The sequence below is a fragment of the Podarcis filfolensis genome (genome assembly GCF_964270895.1).
Source record: "Podarcis filfolensis genome assembly, chromosome: 1".
NCBI classification, from domain to species: domain Eukaryota; kingdom Metazoa; phylum Chordata; class Lepidosauria; order Squamata; family Lacertidae; genus Podarcis; species Podarcis filfolensis.
In genome coordinates, this window is record NC_139604.1 from 87,417,229 (window position 1) to 87,431,193 (window position 13,965).

Below are 13,965 nucleotides of genomic sequence, written 5' to 3' on the forward strand. Positions count from 1 at the left end.
GGACAGGCAAGGCCTCCTGTCAAAACGTTATGTCACTCTGCAAAGCATGTCCTCTGGCTCGCTATTTGCAAGTAAGACTGAAAATGCAGTGAAAATAGCAAAAGCGGGGCAGAGCTGTGTTTGAATTAAGCCATCAGTTTTTGTGTGGGTGTGTCAGATCCAGGCTCACACTAAACTTGCTCCGTTCCTAGATTGGGATAGTCTGCCCTCAGTTCCCCATGCTCTAGTAACCACCCATCTGGACTACTGCAATGCACTCTATGTAGAGCTGCCCTTGAAGTTGGTCTGGAAGCAGTAGCTACCATTCTGGGAGTCTATGAGCTACTGCAAAATGTGGCTACTACATGTAGCTTCACCGAAAGTGCTGCGCTGGCTGCCAGTGAGCTTCCAGGGCCCACTTCACGGTGTTAGCACATACAAAACTTTAAATAGTACCTGAAATTATGGTACCCAACACCAAGGAAACTAGGGATAATAATACACCCAGGAACCTCACCAAAATGCTGGAGAGGATGCACCTCCACAGGCACATACCTCCACATGTGGTGGGAGTGTCCCAAAATCCAACAATCATACAAGAAATATGCAAAATAACTAAGCCAGTACTAGAAGTCACCCCAGAACTAGCCCTACCAAACATCTTTCAATATAATAATGTCCACTCACATCACAAAGAGCTCATAATCCACCTACTCTCAGCAGCCAGAAACATCATAGCCAGACACTGGAGAGACCTGTCAGGAGTAAGCATGGACCAATAGTATGGGAAACAGCCTTATTAGAAAAACTAACCAATAAACTGAAACTGACACAGGGACAAATGGAGAAAGATGCCTTCACCTAGTATGCCTCCCCTTTATCACATACACAGCCCAACAAGTCAACGACACAAAGCTGTCAATGTTTTCCTTTTTTTAAGAGAAATTCCCTTATTCCAATTAGGATTTTCCCTTTAAAAAAGGGGAAAGTTGACAGCTATGGAACAACAAGAATCCACCAACAGCATACAAATCAATATTGCTAACCTGATTCAAAAATACCCACCCACCCCACTCACACATGAAAACAAAATTCACCACAGCCAATCACAAACAAGGAACCACACCCTAGGCCAACCCCAATCTCTCTCACCACCAAAGGAACACAAGTGAATAGTAAAGAGAACCCACAAAACCCCACAAATACATTAAGTAAAATACTGTAGAAACATTACCACCCGGCTCCACCCCCACTCACCATGGCCCCCTCCACCTCTTTCCCCCTTTTCTTCCTAATGTAACACTAATGTCTCAACAAATGAAACTAATCTGTAGAAAATGTAACTTGAAAAAAGAGACATTGCACATACTTTTGTAAACCAAGAAATTTTTAATAAAAAAACGTGGTTGTTGTTTTTTAAATAGTACCTAAAACTCCAGGAGAGATTTGTTGCCTTGTTGGTGGTGCCACCATTGGGTGCTACCCTCTTGGCTTTCACCCATGACAGGGCCTTTGTGGTGGTTGCTCCTCATTTATGGAATGCCCTCCCTGGTGAGATACATCTGTCCTTCTCACTATTTACATTCTGGAGGAATTCAGAAGCCTAACTTTTCCCACAGGCGCTTGATGACTGAAAGATACTGTTCCTGGGAACCTTGAAATCACAAGCTGTTAAGTTGTATCAGCCCTGCAAGGAGGGGACCAAGTGCCCTCAATAATCCATGGCCTATGGCAGGTCCTGTCAGGCCTTCCCATGGCTGCAGCGGACCCCGTCGGGCCTCACTGCAGCTAGCATCACCAGCTTGCATGGCTCCAGGAGAAGTGTGTGACTTTGCATGATGTGCACTGGCCTCCCCCAATCTTGGGGGCAACCTGGAGCCTGTGTACGCAAGGTATCTCCACTGCCACCCGCCGGCCTGCTCTGCTCCCCAGGTCAGGCCTGAGCTGGGGGGCGGAACTGCAACAGGCACAAGTGCTGCAGCCAAGGCGCAGAGCCAGGCTCCGGTGAAGGAGCCTGCTGTGGGGGTGCCTGTTTGGGCCCCCTCTCAAAATTGCACCCGGGGCCACAGCACCCACAGCACCCCACTGTGCTATGCCTGATTGTAGGTGGTAGCATTCTCCTTGATATGCTAGTTTGGTGTGTCTAGGGATCCAAATCTTGCACTAGGCAGTCCGGCCACATTTTGTCACCTCACCTGATGCTGATGTGAGCTCAGCTGTTAGATTATGGAGGGGATGGACGAGTCAGCACCTCTGAAATTGTAAGCCTACCTCAGAGATAAAGGCTAGGGACACAGGAGCTGCCTTGCAAGTCAAACCCTTGGTCCATCCAGCACAGCAATGCCTATACAGGGGTACCTCGGGTTAAGTACTTAATTCGTTCTGGAAGTCTGTTCTTAACCTGAAACTGTTCTTAACCTGAAGCACCACTTTAGCTAATGGGGCCTCCCGCTGCCGCCACACGATTTCTGTTCTCACCCTGAAGCAAAGTTCTTAACCTGAGGTACTATTTCTGGGTTAGCGGAGTCTGTAACCTGAAGCGTATGTAACCCGAGGTACCACTGTACTGATGGGCAGGGTAGCAGCTCTCCTCCAGGCTTTTGGATGGCAGTTTCCCCCAGCCCTTGCTGGAGATGGCGGGGATCAAACCTGGTACCTGTGCCACCTGGTGCATGTCCTCCGCCACTGAGCTACAGCCCTGGCCACCTGACAGAGGTTTCTGGTAAGTGCTTTGTTCCCTTTCAGTAGAATCCCCTGCTGGGGAAGCTGCGTCTCCTCAATCTCTACCCATCATGCCACTGTTGAAAGGACAGGGGGCCCCGTCAGGGAAACGGGACTAAACCTAGACAGTTCCACAAAGCAGAAAGATCAAAAACTGAAATTCCCGTAATGAAGCTTCTCATGACAAGCTAACTTTTCACTTTTCCAATATTATAACTGAAAACTCTGCTATGAATCTTAAACACATTCCTGTATAAAAGAGAGAACCACAGGAGGGAAGAGTCTTAGTTAATGCTTGCAGACAGGGAGAATTTTGCATGTTGCTTCAACCATTATTAAATACTCGAATGAGCCCAGTTTGAGCTGCTTGCAACGTGAATGACTTCTGGAAAGGTGTTTCAGATACAAACACTCTACATTTGCACTTTTACCAGTTTTATTAGTTCGTCTCTAAGGCATCTTTCCTTTGAAACGCAGAGGCTGCTGCCTGGAAACCCTGACCCTGGCTTCAGTCTGGGAGAGATGGAAATCGGAGGCCAGCTGGGCTCCATAATTAGGAATATGCTGGTGCATAATTGGGGAGATGAGGATCTGAATGAGCTCAGTGTGACCAGGACTGAGGAGATGAGCTGTAAGAAGATTAAGGACATAAATGTTTTCAGTGAATATCAGGTTCCAGCAGGCTTCACCCCAGCCCCTACCCCCCTAGGGCAGCTGAAAGGGCCACAGCCCACACCAAAGTCCACTAGCACATACCTTTCAAGTGCCCCTATTTTCCAGGGACAGACCCAGAATTACAGAAGCCATCCTGGTTTCTGATTTGATCCCAGAATGTCCAGGTTTTCCTTTTTCCTCCCCCCCCCCCATGTCTCAGAGAACAATGAAAAATGGTGTGTGTGTGTGTTTTTCAAGTACAAAAATGGAGTCATATTTATCCTGAAAATAAAACAGCTGCACCAAATGAAGGAAATGGTGAAGCTGGCACACAAAGCCCTTCCTATAAATTTCGAATGAAAATGTCACCAATCCACTTTAAATTCTATAATTGCAATGCAGCCAGCCATTTTTAAAGGAAACGCATGGAGTGTTTATTCCTTTATTGTAAATGGAGCCTTACACTGTCTACTCGTAAGTAAGTCCCAATGTATTCAATGGAACGTACTTCCAGGTAACTGGGCCAAGACTGGGCACTCTTATACTGCAATCCTAAACATTTTTACTCAGAACTAAGTCCCACTGAGTTCAATAGGAGTTACTCTCTAGTATGTTCCTGTTCATTCTCACAGTTGTTGTTGCAAATATTATTATTATTATTATTATTATTATTATTATTATTATTATTATTATTATTTCCTTCCTTTTTCCCTGACAGGGACTCAAGGCAGCTTACAGCTAAAATCTTATTTCATTCCATTTATCTGTGGAAGGTGTTGCACACAATCCCTTCCCTCACACATTTTTCCTTTACAACCATTCTGTGAGGTACGTTTGGCAGAGAGGTTGCAATTGGCTCAAGCTGTCCGATGTGTATATGATGTCTATGCATGCGACAGGGTTCAAATGTGGGAGAAGTTTCCTGATGTAGTTTCCTATTTTCATCGGAGAAATGTTGGAGGGTGCGCTAGCACAGCCTGGCAGTGAGCAGCTATGAGCCACCATTTAAACACTCCCAATATCTGACGCATTGCTCTGGGACACTGAGGAAAATTATTTTGAATGCACTGCATTTAAAGCCAGAGGAAAAAAACCATAGCCACGAACTAGGTCTAGGGAAAGAGGGAGGAAAACACGCAGGAAACACCAGACTGCAATAGCTTGGCAGTCTCATCATCTGGAGTCTTCAAAGCAAGTGAGCGATCAAAGGATGGCAAATTCCAAAGAAAATGGCTAGTGTAGAAGCAAATGTAATAATCTGCTAATGGTTGCAGATCCAGTTGCTCTAAAGGTCCAAAGCTGGCAACCCCCTTTCTTCTATATTAGGGAAAGGGGCTGTAGCCATCAGATATCAAGTTAATGATTTGCAAATGCAATACATACATCTTACCATTGCCAGCCTCATTTGGTTATGTATTTGGACATATGGACTGCTTATATTAACATATATGTTTAAATTAGGATCATTGGGTCGTTCCTATTGTTAATGTGAGCTGACATTGTTCCTTTCTGTTATATTTGTGCTCTGTATATATGAATTGCCGCTACAGTGTTCTCAAGTCAGTCGCCTGGCAGCTGATTCAGTCCTTAAATATGAATTGATATCAAACTGATGTGAAGTGAATTGTTTATTTGTGCTTCTGACAATGCTAGGAAACTGAGCAGAGTTCAGAATATTCTATTCGTATGAAAAAATAAATAGAGTTCAGTTAAGCCAAGGTGATGTTACACTGACAGGGCTGTTTCAAATTCTGGATCCTTTGGAATCTGGTGCCAGGGCTAATGGTTCTGTGGGGAGGCTGCCCCATAGCACTTTTTTGGGGGGGGGGATATGTTTGCAGATCTGCCTTGTGAGCTGAGCCTTGATTTTCAAAAGCAGGATACTGTCAAGGTCCAGGTGTCAGTAAATTGTTATCTTTCAGTTCTGGAGGAAATGTAAGATGACTACCATCATGAGCCAATCTCCCAATCTGGCCTGAAAATTGAGGAAACAGGATAGAAAACTGCATTCCAAATTGACTTTACACAAGAGGGTGGAGGAAGCTGCAAAGTCCATCATGCATTATGTGCAGTATTTCAGTTTAAAAGGTGGATTCTCAAGTAATTCCCATTATATGTGAGAAAAATATGGTTTTGGAGTAACCAAGCAACTCCCTTGAGCAACACTTTCTTTGATCTTCCACTGTGTCCATTATTTCACTGATTTGTGCTTTCTTATAATAATATATCTGGGAAAGGTAACAAGGTCTCAGCAGTCAGAGGCAAAAAGCTTCTGAACACCAGAAACCACAGGTGAGTGCTCTTCTGCTTGGGTCCTGCTTGTCGGTTTTCCATAGGCCCCTGTGAGAACGGGATCCTAAACAGTGGTACCTCAGGTTAAGAACTTAATTCGTTCTGGAGGTCCGTTCTTAACCTGAAACTCTTCTTAACCTGAGGTACCACTTTAGCTAATGGGGCCTCCCGCTGCTGCCGCCACGCTGCTGGAGCACGATTTCTGTTCTCATCCTGAAGCAAAGTTCTTAACCCGAGGTACTATTTCTGGGTTAGCAGAGTCTGTAACCTGAAGCGTCTGTAGCCTGAAGCGTCTGTAACCTGAGGTACCACTGTACTAGATTGGCCATTGGCCTGATCTAGCAGGCTCTTCTTTTGTAACAGGGAGGAAATGAGCTACAATTTCTGTTCTGTTTTCTGATTTTTACCTTCCATATGAGAATTTCCCTCCTGTGAATTTCCCACAATTTTCTCCGTAGTAGGAAGTAAGGCAGCTGGCTTTTGTGTGAGAGAGTGTCATACTAGTATATTGTAAAAATTGAATACGTTAAACTAGGAAATGTAGTCTACCTTATCAACTTTTGATGAGGCAGCAAATACATTAAAAATAAATAAAAACACACGGCAAGGAGAGGTCTAGAAGGAGTCGTGAAATACTGGTCTTTCCTAGAAAATGCACCCAAACAAGATTTTAAACTTTTCTAATGATTTTTAGTGTTTTAAACATCTACAGACGAGTTCTTGCTGGCATTTGAGGATAAGCAGAAAAGCCTTGGGGGGGGGGGGGATATTACGTAGCTACCTGTCCTATTTATGGAATTGCTTTTAATCCAAAGGAGATGTCCACAAACCTAAGAGAAGGGGAAGGGGCTTTTTGCAATTCCTCTTCCCTGCTGCAGACTACCCGCACCCTTGAAAAATGTCTGCTCCAGAGGGTGGGAGACCCTCCAGAAGAGTATGGAAGGTAGCACAAAGGAGGGCTGCGGGGGAAACCAGCAACTTCACTCAACCGCCTGCGGGAGCAGATATTTTTTCAGATTCAAAAATTATGCTGAGATCCATGTCAGATGGCTTGCTTAAGCGTCTTGGCAGGAAGACGGTACTGTATATAAGTGCAATAAATACAGTAAACAAATAAATAAAAGTGAACATTCATTGCAGGGCCTTCTCTTTGGTGACCCCGCAACTCCATTCCTCTGAAATTAAATATTCATGTCCCTTTAGTGGGCTTTGAAGACTCATTTTTTGTTGATGACATTTAATGATTAATATAAATAGGAGGTGTTACACAAGGGTCTGGTGGATTTTTAAAATTTTATTTTTATCTCTGTGCTTGTTTTGGGTTTAATATTTTCATAGATGATGATGATGATGATTTATTAAGTTTATATCTTCAGATATGTTGCCTGCCACTTTGTGGAGCACATTCTCAAAAGAAAGGCTATAAATCCTTTGAATAAATAAACAAAATAATAATAAAAACCTATCAGCATTGTGGAAATGAAATGTTGCTCGCTAGTCTCAATAACATTCTGACTGCTTCTCATCCGGCAGGAGGGGTTGATGGAGAAGCTGAGGCTTGACAGATCCCACTTGGGCCACCCACGAGAGTTGTCACTGGTTTAGAGTTTCATGGCAGGTATCAAACAGCACAAACTTGAACTGTCCAAGTCAGACTTGCTTGCCTGACAAGTCTAGGCCTAATGCCATAGCAAATGTTGACGGCATCTGTTCAGGAAATACTCTTGGGATGGGAGAGGGCCAACTTCTCTTTACCTTGCCAGAAAAGCATAATGTGGCCTCGGCATAACCGGCAATCAGACTGACTGGCTCAGATGCTGCCCTCTGAGATGCTGGAATACCCTTTTCCTGTAAAGTTCTTCACTTTACAGTGAGCATCACAACAGAGTGATATGAAAAACATCTAACCTACTACTATGTGTAGCACTCCAAGCATACAGCAGAAAGTATATAATTCCTCTGCACATGAGACAGACACATTGCACCCTCATTACAAAAATTCCATAAATTTGGACCAGGTTATCAAATATGGGGGGAGGGGGTAGAAGGTAGATTTTGGCCTCCCACTGCAGTGTTTTATATTCGTCTCCTAAGACTGAAACCATCCAGTCAAACGGGGGAAAGGTAAATGGGTTCAGTTGGGGGCACTATTAGGATCGGCAGTCTGTGTGTGTGCACAGGGTGGGGTTAGTTCCCTTCTCCCTGATTCTAGCCACTGAGAATCCAATCTGCTCTATGGTAGATTCTATTTCCTTACTGAGGAATATAGTGGCATATTAGAATATGTATTTATAGAGATGATTTAACTCCCATGAAGTCCTCCTTACAGAACTATCATTGCTTTGTAATTTTCCACCATGGAAGAAGGCCTGAGCTTTAAACGTAGCCCGTCACAGTGGATTGCTTGATTTGCATGCACAGTTACTACTGCTTTGCTCTCCAGTTAAGCAGTTCACATGCAAAGGGCCAATTATGGACTTAATTGGTCATTTGCACTTGGAATAACATAGCTTTGTCTGCAATCACAATAATTACAAATACACATTCAGAACAAATTTGCATGTTCCTGCTTGAATAACTGGTCTTTTTTAAAAAAAAGAATGTGCCCTCCAACAGTTTCAGAACTTGATTGTTAAATGGCAGTGAGATGAGACATCTTGTTTTTTGGCTAGTGGGGTGTGGGATGTCGCGATGTTTAAACTGTGACTCTCAGAGAACTTGAATGAGAATATTTTGTTGCTGTGGGGGAAAGTAAGCCTTTGATTAGATAATGCTGTTTTAAGAACATAAGAGTTCTGCTGGATTAGACCAAAGGCCTATCTTGTCCCATATTTGCTTGCCACAATGGCTAACCAGATGCCTATGGGAATCCTGGAAGAAGATCATGAGCAGAATAGCACTCTCTGCACTCAGCAACTGGTATACGATACTGGAGTCAGAACACAGCTGTCATGGTCCAGTCTACAGGCGATTGAAGTCTCGGCTGAGGACGTCGGGACCGGGGGCAAGATGGCAGGGTGGGAGCAGGAACGAGAGTCCAGAAACCAGGGGTTTGAGGGTCAGAAAGCAGGGAGTCACAATGTCAAGGGTCCAAGGATTGAGAAGCAAGAAGTCACAAAGTCAAGGGTCCAAGGGTCGAGAAGCAAGGAGTCACGAAGCCGAGGTCCGAGGATCAGGAAGCAAGAAGCCAAACGCAACAAGGCAGGAAGCGTGTTGCTGTGGCAAAGAGCTGAAGGGAAATGCTGACCTTATATCCCTTCCTGGCTCTTGCCACCAGGTGCAGTGAGTTACCAAACGGCCTCACCTGTGCAGTCGTGCCTTGCCTCTCCAGAATAAACTTAGGAAGGCCCCAGTCCTGTGAAGCCCTACTGGTCACAGGGCCTGGCTCCTGCAGGCACTCCTGACAACAGCCACCATGACTTGCAGCCTTTGATAGAATATCCTCTATGAATCCGCTTTTAAAGTCATCCAAGTTTGCTTTCCTGCTTTGTGGAATGTGGCTGCCCTTACGGTTATCATATGACATGTGGCTGGTGCCAAGGGCTGCCCAAGACATTTTGCTGCCTGAGGTGGAACAGCAAAAGGCACTCCCATCCCATTATGATGCTTAGAACTCAAGGCAAGCCGAGCTATTTTGGGACCAGAGGTAGACAATCCCACAAGCACTTTCCCCTTTACCTGGAAGTAAAAATACAAGAAGAATGAGCAAATCTCCATGGCTCTTTCATGACTCCTGAAACAACCTGCCTGAAGCAGCCACTGTACTCTGCCCAATGTCCTCACTTCACCAAGGCTTTCTTATGCTGTGTTATATGACTCTTTCTTTTAGCCACCTTACAAATTATTTGGAGGCAGTGTGCTCCTGTGCTGTACAACACCAGCTCTGAAGCTGACAAGTCCTAAGGTGAAGACTAGGGAAATTGTTCAGCATCACTATAGCAAATGTACTGAACATAGCACAAAGAGGTGCCTGCCTGCCTACTGTCGTGCTTTAAAAAAGAGAAAGGAAAATAAGGCTGTGCCTTTGGCTTGTTGCCTAAGTTGCATACACCCTTTTATCTGTTTACAGTGGCAATGCATTCTCTGAGCAGGGTTGTGAGGACATTCTGCCAATCAGGAAAAAATGCATTTGGCATGCACTTCAGTTGATCACATGGGAAAGCCCTTGTATATATTTGTTTTCAATGGCTGCAACCCCATTTTCCAAATTTGCTCAAGGTGGTTAGTGACAAGTTATATAGATTGAACTCTGTTTCTCAGACATGGCAAAGCTTCACCTCTTTAACCATTTTGCTGCTTTGTGGACCCACCACTTAAAACCAGCAGTATCAGGCATGTTCAGATGTGAACATCTGGCACATACACAAATATGCATATATGGGAACCATCTTGTACACTTGCATACTTTTTATTCGCATCAGAATGCCCAAATGTACAAGTTCTTTCTTTCTTTGATTTTTTACTGAACCAATAGATGTGATTTTAAAAGGAGAACTTTTAAAAATCCTTCCAGCAGAGGGCAATCATGTATTTGAAATGCAGTGATAAGGAGCAAAGTTAAAGGGCTCTTTAGCCATTTGCTTTGATCTCCCTTCTGCCCCACAATAAATCTGACTTTAGAGTCGCAATAGGTTACATGGTTTACACAACGTAAGAAAATAAGACCGATCTTGTTTCTTGTAAGCTGCTTAGAGGTTTATCTTGTAAGCCACCTGGAGGTTTTATTGCAATCAAGCGGTAAATAAATTTTGTGAAATAAACAAATAAAAAATTGGGTCCAGCACCCTTCTCGGAGTGGTCAGCCAGATCCCTATAGGAAACATACAAGTGGGTTTGGTGCTTTGTGACTGCTCATTGCCCATGAAATTGGTCTGCTTTTCTCCTTTTGTAAATGGAGAATCTAAGAATAAGAATATTGTAGGGAACCTTTGAGCAGGGAAAATGGTCCTTGTACCTTGCCGGACACACATACAAGCGATTATCCACATAAAGCAAGTTACATTTTTAGGATTATTTTTGTTAAAATCATAGAATTCTAGAGCTGGAAGGGACTACAAGGTCTGAATGTTTAATCAGAGAATTGGTTTGATTAATCAGTGATAAAGGTCCCCTCAATCAGATGGCAGGGTTTGTTTGTTTGTTAAAAAAATAATACTTTTAAAACATGTACAAGTACAGAAAGCAAGCACCATCTTAAATGAGCTATCACTCCTTTCTGACACAGGCATGCCCCTGCAGATGAGACTGAATAGTGGGAGGTTCGCAATAGACAGAAACATGCATTTCTTCACACACCACACAGTTAAAATATTGTTGTAAGGATGATTATCAGTGCTGTGAAGGTATTAGCCCTCTAAGTGCCCTCAAGCTTTTAAGGTTGTTTTTTTAAAAAATAAAACAAAGTGTGAAGCTAGTATTTTAGCCTTCTCCTCTGTTCAGCTTTTTATGTATTTAATAATTGGAGTAATATTCAAATACTTCATAGAGTAGGCCTCTCAAAATCAATGGATTTGAGTTACCATATCTACTGATTCATTAGGTCTACTCTGAATATAGTTAATGCTGAATAAAACCCTTGGGTTTCATGAAAGGGGTGGGGGAACGTCCAGCCCATGAGTTAAATGCAGCCTAGTGGACTCATGAGAAGAGAAGACTGCCTGGAAAAGACCCTGATGTTGGGAAAGATGGAAGGCACAAGGAGAAGGGGACGACAGAGGACGAGATGGTTGGACAGTGTTCTCGAAGCTACCAGCATGAGTTTGACCAAACTGCAGGAGGCAGTGGAAGACAGGAGTGCCTGGCGTGCTCTGGTCCATGGGGTCACGAAGAGTCGGACACGACTAAACGACTAAACAACAACAGTGGACTCTCTCCAGGTCATACTCCTCTCCAGCTGTACGCTACACACTCAAGTGATTTTGCCTGGTTGGAATGTTTCCTTGAACATTCTTGCTTAAGTGGATTTAAAGGGGGCCACTAAAGACCTCTGACTTTTGCATAGCTGTACAAAGACGGGAGTCACATTGACTGTTCTATTCCCCTCTGCCTCTGCCTCCCACTTACCACTGGCATGCAGCCCTGGGTAGGATGGTTTTATGGCGTGCCTGCTAGCAGTACACATGAAGGTTGGTCTACATATTTTTAAATAATAAACAAGAACACAAATAAATCACTGCTGAGTTGTACTCTCAATTGTGAGGCCTGAGGAGATTATGCCTCCCTGGCTGTTGCCATTGGTTACAGACTACCTGTGACGTCACAAAAATACATGGCAGCTGAGTGGATAGAAAGGTAGGCCTTTCCCTCTTCCACAGAGGCAACAGCTGTGGCATTCAGCACCATGCAGTCTCCTTCCACTTGGAGGAGGCAAACTGACAGATGGACGGAGGTGATCATGGGGCTGTGGGATGCTTTAGAGCAACAACAAGGCAAGTTTGCTTGCAGAGCGGGATTGTGGCTTGAAGGTATCTGATATCCATGGCTGGAAGCTGGCTGATGTCTAGTGGTGGCCCTAGCAGAAGTTGGCAGACACTGGTGGGTGGAAGCTGGTGGAATTTGCATTCAGAAGCTGGTGGGTGTTTTAAGGCTGAAGCAGGCTGGTGTTTGTGGGTGGAAGGTGATTGAAATTCACCTTTGTAAGCCAGCTGGCAGGAGCTGGCGGATATTTGAGAGTTGAAGGTGGGGTGGGAATGAACGGGCAGGGAAAGAGGAGTGAATGTGTCCATTGGCATTCTTCTTGGATATTGGCTGGCAAATGCTTGAGCACGCGGATGGGAAGTTTTGAATGTGGTGGAGGCAAATGGTAGGTGCATGTGCATGGATGAGAGGTGTGAAAGGAAACTGATTATGAATAGACAAAACCCGTGGAAGTTGGAAGGATGAAGTTAGTGAAGTCACCAGGCAGAAGTCAGTGGTGGTGCTTGGATGATGCTGTTGGATGGTAGCTATCGCCCTCACTGTCTGGTTTTTTTGCTTTTTGATTCCAGGAATATCTGAAGGTAATGAAGTTTTCCCAAGACCATGCATGAAAGCAACCATAGGGCTGTCTGAACCCCCACCCCCCACCCCTGGTGAAAGCAATGAAGAGAATTGCAGGGCTTAAATACAAGCCAGCTTATATTTCTATATAAATGCTTTTTCCAAATACATATACCTTTCATGTCTCTTCTATCTTTTTCTTCAGACAGGTAATGGAAGATCAAATACCTGAGCTTATGGTGTGACCCCCTGCCCCCCCCCAAATCAGCACACATGAAGGGTGGGCTGTAAATATTTTTTATAATAAACCACTACTGAGGTGCCCCCACAATGGTCAGGCCAAGGGAGGTTGTGCTGACGCCTCCTTAGCTGTTGCTATCAGCTATAGACTGACTCTGATGTCACAAAAGGACAGAGTGGCTGAGGGGAAAGAAGCAGTTACTAGAGGGAGGGAAGAGATCCAGGAGGAGGAGGCTGAAAGAGGCTGGGACAGGGCCGGCTCTCTACTTGAGTTGCCAACTTTTTGCTCTCTCGGGGCTCCTGTGCCTGTCACATCTACCTAACTGTAAAGGGGAAACAAATTGCAAGAGCTGAAAGCGCTGCAATCTTCATTTTGTACTATGTTCTGCACCAAATACTGCCTTCTAAATGAAATGCAGAACTGTTGAAGATGATTCTGGATATGAGGCTGATAAAGGAAAATGTGTCCCAGCTACTTAAAATAATGAAGAAATGTGAGTTTTCTTCAGAAAACAGGGTGGCGGGTGGGGGTGGGGAGCCAGAAAGCAGCTGTATCTACAGGCATGTCTTACTGAATTGGCTTCTTGCGTGCAGCAATTGCTTTGACAAGATTAAGGCCTCAGAAGTTTATTTATTGCAGAAAGGCACAAAAGAAGGCAAGGACAAAAAAAGAAAAATACTTGTAAAGCAACAAACCACCTGCAAATCCATCTCACATTTGTATTGTCTCTCTGCGTTCTGCTCAGCTTACTCACACATTCAGTGTGACTGCCCCACAGGCTCACTTTTTCGCTCTCTCCCACCATTAACCTGTGTGCCTTTGTTTCCATCCCATGCAGAGTATTGTGGCTTCTTTCATACTGGCTCAGAGTTTCACACAGGCTCTCATTCCCAATCTTTACTTTTAAACCCATTTTCCTCTCGCAGCAGCTTGCGCAGTGGAGACGGCACATTCCTTCCTCTCCTCTTCTCAGCATCTCCACTTGATCTTTGGCTAGGATCTATTTTGCAGCGTATCCCAGGATTTCTGTTCACGCCAAACACCACATTCAACAAACACTACATCACTTCTGGGGGTTTGCTTGGCATCAGTGAGCCTTC

The 13,965-nt window shown here is 44.4% G+C and overlaps 1 long non-coding RNA gene across 1 annotated transcript; it reads left to right on the forward strand.

The window, feature by feature from the left end:
- Positions 1-11,933: 11,933 nt before the first annotated feature.
- On the forward strand, positions 11,934-12,796 carry LOC310749347. Its single transcript, XR_014541580.1, has 2 exons — positions 11,934-12,074; positions 12,633-12,796. It is a non-coding gene; the product is annotated as an uncharacterized lncRNA (long non-coding RNA).
- Positions 12,797-13,965: the final 1,169 nt, after the last annotated feature.